The following is a 6,000-nucleotide window of genomic DNA, read 5'->3' on the forward strand; positions in this document are numbered from 1 at the left end:
TTCTGATTTCATCGCAGGACTAGACAGGGTTGCCCCTTGTCCACCTTGCTTTTCGCTAGAGCCGCTAGCGTGCTGGCTGTGTGGCTCAATACGCGTGGGGTGTGCAGATAGGGGAAAACACACATTGAGTCTCCTTATATGCCAACCAGGGCTCGAGTCAGGTTACCACGCGGGTGGACGGCGTCCCCCCACCTTATTTTACCGGGGAGCTCGATAACGAGCAAATGGAGACTTGTGCTGTGACGCCAACTATACCTTACTTTATTTACATCAGCCCGAGAATATTCTGTGCCCATCATGCTGGTACTCCTTGTCGAGTTCGGCCAGATATCTGGGTTACTTGTTAACCACACCAAATCAAAACTATTCCCAATGATGGGGGGTGAGGGGGCTGGCCGGCTAACCAATGAGCACTCTTCCGCAGATAGGCCTACCTTGGAATACTAAGAGCATCAGGTACTTGAGATTAGATTGGCTCATGGAGCGCTGGAATCTGGGGCAGCCAATATGGGAAGAGTGTTGGAAAGGTTGAAACCGTCAATAACGTTTTGGAATACTTTACATCTACCCTTGATGGGGAAACTGTCATCGTCAAAATGATTATACTGCCCCGCTGTCTGTATATCTTTCAAGGTGCCCTGTATGAAATTCCCAGGAATGTTTTTATAGAACAAGATAAGCTAACAGTCGAACGGTTGTGGGCTGAGGGGAGAAAGAGCGGGCCTGTCTACTATTAAACGCACCTGGGGCGAGGGAGGTCTAGAACCACCATACATGGATTTATATTGCCTCAGCCCAGCTGCAGCTTGAAGTAGAAGATTGGGAAACCAGATTGTTGAAGGGCTCCTGCTTTGGCACTGCGCTTCCCAACTTATTGATGCTGGGCGCAAGGGTTTTACCTGCTATAGTTAAACAAGAGTGCAGAATGTGAGCAAACTGTCAGGCTGATTTTGAGGAGAGCCCCGTTTGCCAATGATAGGCCTGTGTGGGCACTTCGATCCTTTTTCACTCATCGCACGCTCAATGTCCACAGATAAGAGAGCCTGAGGGACTTATATTCAGACAATTGTTTTATCACACTATATGCTAAGATAGTAGCGATGCTCTGTGGGATTTGGCTGTCCTTCTCCGAGGCCCCCTGTAATCTCAAGTACTGGTGGCCATGTTGAATTTAGCAGGCGGCCGCAGACTGGTATCACACTTATACAGGGCGCTGCGGGAGGACCTGCCGCCCACCGACCTTCCAATGCACGCCAAGTGGTATAACGGATTGGGGTCACCTCTATCGAGAAAGGAATGGGCAACCACACACAAGGGGGTCCGGACTACGTCCTCTAATGCCCATTTTAAATTGACACAATTTAATGTTATACATCAGATGTACTTGAGCTCGAGCCCCTTGCATTCTATTTACCCTACTAGACACACTTCCTGTTCCTGATGAAATCAAACGGATGCGGACTTTATACGCGTGATATGGGGATGCCTTTGACTCAGCGTGTATTGGAAGAAGGTGCCTTCATCCCTGAACACAGCCACTTTTGGGGAGATCACCCAGAGACATCAGGCAGTGTTTATTAGGTCAGATCCCTGTTAAACAAAAAGAAAAGAGCCAAGCAGAAAATATCTCTTGATGGGGCTCACATTGGCTAAACGTAGAACCGACAACCCCGAAGTGTGCTGAATGGTTGAGAGATTGGCTGAATGGGCGAATCACATAGGGACCATAAACTGGAAACGATCTGCAGGCATGGGCAGCGATGCACACTCATTTGTTAGAACCTCCTGAGCCCGTCCTCCCTAACTGTGGCCTGGAGGAGGTAGGAGTCCTCTGCAGGGGGGCAGGGTTACACCTGGAGGTAGGGGTAGGATGTTGCCGACTCGTGCCAGCTCCGGCTCTTTGCCAGTGCCTCCATGGGTCGCCGACTCGGGTGCCCACCTGTGTGCCAGCTTCTCTGGTGCCCACCTGTGTGCCAGCTTCTCTGGTGCCCACTTGTGTGCCAGCTCCGGGCTCTACCTACACCTCCATGGGTTCCAGGCATTGCTGGTGCCTCTTCCAGCTCCCCCAGTGTTTCTGGCCCCAGGTGCCTTCCCTGCGCAGGTCCCACAGGCCCCATCATCGCCTTATTCTGAAGCAGGAGCCCCTTCTGAAGCAGCTCTGGGAGGCAAGGGGCTATCGGGGGCTCTGTTTGGGAGTCACCCTTGGCACCAGGACTTTCCCTGTGGCGCACCTCTGGGGCAGCGTGAACCACCCTTGCACCGACCCTTGTGTCAGTAGTCCATCCATCCATCCATCCATCTATCTATCCATCCCTCCCTCCATCAGACCCTGGCACCGCCACAGATTCAGGTTCTTCTGCATGAACTGCTGTGGAAACGAAACCCTCCCCAGTGCTACTGATGACGGAGGCTCTGGGACAAGCTGAAGAATCCGGGTGCTGGGGGGCAGCCCCAGCCGAGACTTCCATCCAAGGGGGGCTAAAACTAGCCCCATTCATCACTTCTTATAAACACATTTCACCCACGGGGACAGCAAGAGAAAACCCTGTGCATCATTACCGCGTTCTGTTCACAACCGCAGCAAAACAGGAAGAAAGGAAGAGAAACACAACAATTACAATACAATAATTAAAGATAAAATCATTACACTGATTGGATATTGCATTTAGAAGTGTTTCTATTGCACAACGTGGTCTTCATCGCCCTCCTGAAAGCTCCAGTCATCGCCTGGCTCAGCTCGAAGTCCTCCTGGACCTTCCAGTCCAAAATGATCTGAGCTTTCATGTGGTTTCTGACAGCCTGCAAGCCTCTAACCTCCTGCACAAAGAATGAAATTTAAAGCATTGACACACCATGTAAATCTGAAAGAGACACGTTAGTGATAGATTCCTTACCTTAGAATATCCCCGGGCGTCAGACTGGATCCGGAAATTTTTGCGTAGCAGTACCCTTGCGCGTCGGTAGGCGTCATCTGGGGCTCCGCATCCGTTGTCGGCATTGTGATGACGTCATCGGAGTACTAAGACGCCGCCTCCACGTGCTGACGCCAGTTCTTTTTTCCGCACTAGCAGGGCAGATCTGGAAAAAGTAGTACCTTAGTCACTTTTTGACTAAACTTTTTTGAGATCTTTTTGATCATTCTTAGAGTCTTCGACTCCGATCGGTGCCGATAGGGATGCCGGGTTTCAAGCCTTGTGAGGACTGCGACCGACTGATGTCGGTCACCGACCCTCACCGTCTGTGCCTCCACTGTCTCGGCGTCTATCACAACGACAAGGCCTGCTCAGACTGTCGGGCCTTAACCTCGAAAGCTAGGCAGGAGCGGTCCCGCAAGCGGCTCGAGCTCCGGCAGTCGGCCCGCGCCTTAAGAGGTCGAGGTCCGGACGGAGGTCGAGGGACCGGTCGGAGGTCGAGGGACCGGTCGCGGGGGCGGAGCCATCACACCTCCAGGAGTCAACATCACTCCTCCGCTTCGAAGTCGTCATCGGGTAAGCACAAGAAGTCGAAGAGACGTCTTCGCTCTTCCGACTCCCGGAGGCTCGTGCGTTGCGGCCGGGGGTTCGGGTGACACCGCCCTTGGCAGCAATCGACGCCGGAGATCGAGCGCTTCCTCATGGCCATGAGGTCCCTCACTCCTCCAGCAGGTTACGCGGGGCCTTCAGACCCAGCGGACCCGTCTGGGGGTCCTAGCGGGTCGGGTGCTTCGGCCCCGACGCCGCCGGCGCCGCAGGGCCCCACTGGATCCGCTTCCGGATCGTCGCCGGTCGGCGTGACGACCTCACCGGCGCCGGTTCCACAGGTGTCCACTCCGGCGCCGTCCTCTGGCGGCACTGTCCCCAATACCTCCCTCGACCCGGTTACGGCGCCGGAGCGGCGCCGCTGGGCGCCACTCTCAACGCCGCTTGGGGAGTTCTACTTCAATGAACCGGCCCCATCATTTGTCAACCCTGAGTACCAGGAGATGGGTGAAGAGGGGGAGTATTGGGAGGGGTGTGAGGACCGTGTGAGACATGAGTGTCAGTCCCAGGAGGACTGGACAGGTGGACTTGGGGATGCCAGTGGTCTGGACACCTCGCCAGACACTGGTTTTGTCTCGCCTCCTAGCGTGGCTACGGAGGAGGGGGCAACCTTCAGTGTGGTGTTGATGCGGGCAGCCAAGGCCTTGGGCCTTGAGCTCCCTGTCGCGGCCGTGAGGACTAATCTCCTCACTGAGGTCCTTAAACCGCAGTCAAGCTCAACCGAGCCTCTGCTGGCGTTTAAAGAGGCCTTGACTGACGTTCTTTTGGGCACTTGGTCCAGGCCCGCGACAGGCCAGCCGGTAGATGGGAACGTGGCCAGACGCCACCGCCCGGCTCCGTGCGACCCTTGTTTCCTGTCCACCCACCCCACCCCTGAGAGCCTGGTCATCCAGGCCTCTAATTCCCAGACCACATTCATGTCGGCTCCGCCTGATCGGGAATCTAAGAGGTATGAGAATTATGGAAAGAAAATATTCTCCTCCCTTAGTTTGGGACTGCGGTCTTCCAACACCACATGCCTCTTGGGCCGCGACACCCACTCCCTGTGGGACACGGTCGCGGACGTGCTGCCACAATGCCCGGCGGAGGTCAAGGCAAAACTCGCCCAAGCCCTTACGGAGGGTCGAGATGTGGCACGTTTCTCCAACCGGTGTGGGCTGGATACCACTCACTGGGCAGAGCGATGGCAACGAAGGTGGCGATTCGTCGCCACGCCTGGTTGAGGTCCGCCAACTTTTCAGCGGATGTCCAGAATACACTGATGGACATGCCGTTTGATGGCCGTCGCCTCTTTGGCGACAAGGCAGACCATGCGCTTGAGCGCTTTAAGGACTGCAAGGCTACGGCCAAGTCCTTGGGCCTCCCGGCCCGCGCCAGCAAACGGGTGCCTTTTGCTCCTTTCTTGGCCAAGGAAGGGGCGCCCCCACACGTGCTGCCAGCCACACACCGCAGACTAACATACAACGCAGTGGCGGCCGTAGAAATCGCCGTGGAGGCGGTCGGGGACAACGGCGAGGCCAGTCCACACCTTCCCCCGCAGCATCCGCCTCAAAACCCTCCTAGTCCGTTCTTTCAGGCCCATGTGACGCCAGTGGGGGGCAGGGTTCGCCATCACCACTCCCACTGGCGCACTGTCACATCGGACAGGTGTGTGCTGCTAATCGTCCGAAGGGGCTACTCCCTCCCCTTCGAGACAACCCCTTCAGCCATGCCACCGCAATACCACCGCGTATCGGGGGATCACTTGCGGCTTCTACAGGAGGAAGTTACGGCCCTCTTGGCCAAAGGGGCTATCGAGCGCATTCCTGGGCCAGAAGTAGGGTGTGGTTGTTACTCCCACTACTTTCTGGTACCCAAGAAGGGCAAAGGGGGCCTACGCCCTATCTTGGATCTACGGAATGTCAACGTCTTCCTCTAAAGAAGAAGTTCAAAATGCTGACACTGGCTCAGGTCTTAGCTGCCCTGGACCCAGGAGACTGGATGGTAGCGTTGGACGTGCAGGACGCTTATTTCCCCATCTCTGTCCTGCCGGCCCACCGGCGCTACCTGCGGTTCACGGTAGGCCACAAGCACTTTCAGTTTACCGTGCACCCCTTCGGCCTTACCAGCGCCCCACGGGTGTTCACAAAAGTGATGGCGGTGGTCGCAGCTCATCTATGCAGGTTAGGGGTTTGTCTTCCCCTACCTCGACGACTGGTTGTTGAAAGCGGGCTCGCCCCAGACAGTCGTCAGCCACCTCCAGACGACGGCGGATCTCCTGCACCTGCTGGGGTTCTCCATCAACGTGCCGAAGTCACATCTGTGTCCCTCTCAAAAGCTCCTCTTCATCGGAGCGGTTCTCGACTCGGCGCAGTCTTGGGTTTATCCCCCCGAGCAGCGGGTTCGGGATATTCAGGCTCTGATTCCGATCTTTCAGCCTTTATCCCGAGTCTCGGTCAGGTTGACGCTGCGGCTTCTGGGGCTGATGGCTTCCTGCATCCTT

Source organism: Lissotriton vulgaris, chromosome 12 (assembly GCF_964263255.1).
Source record: "Lissotriton vulgaris chromosome 12, aLisVul1.2, whole genome shotgun sequence".
NCBI classification, from domain to species: Eukaryota; Metazoa; Chordata; class Amphibia; order Caudata; family Salamandridae; genus Lissotriton; species Lissotriton vulgaris.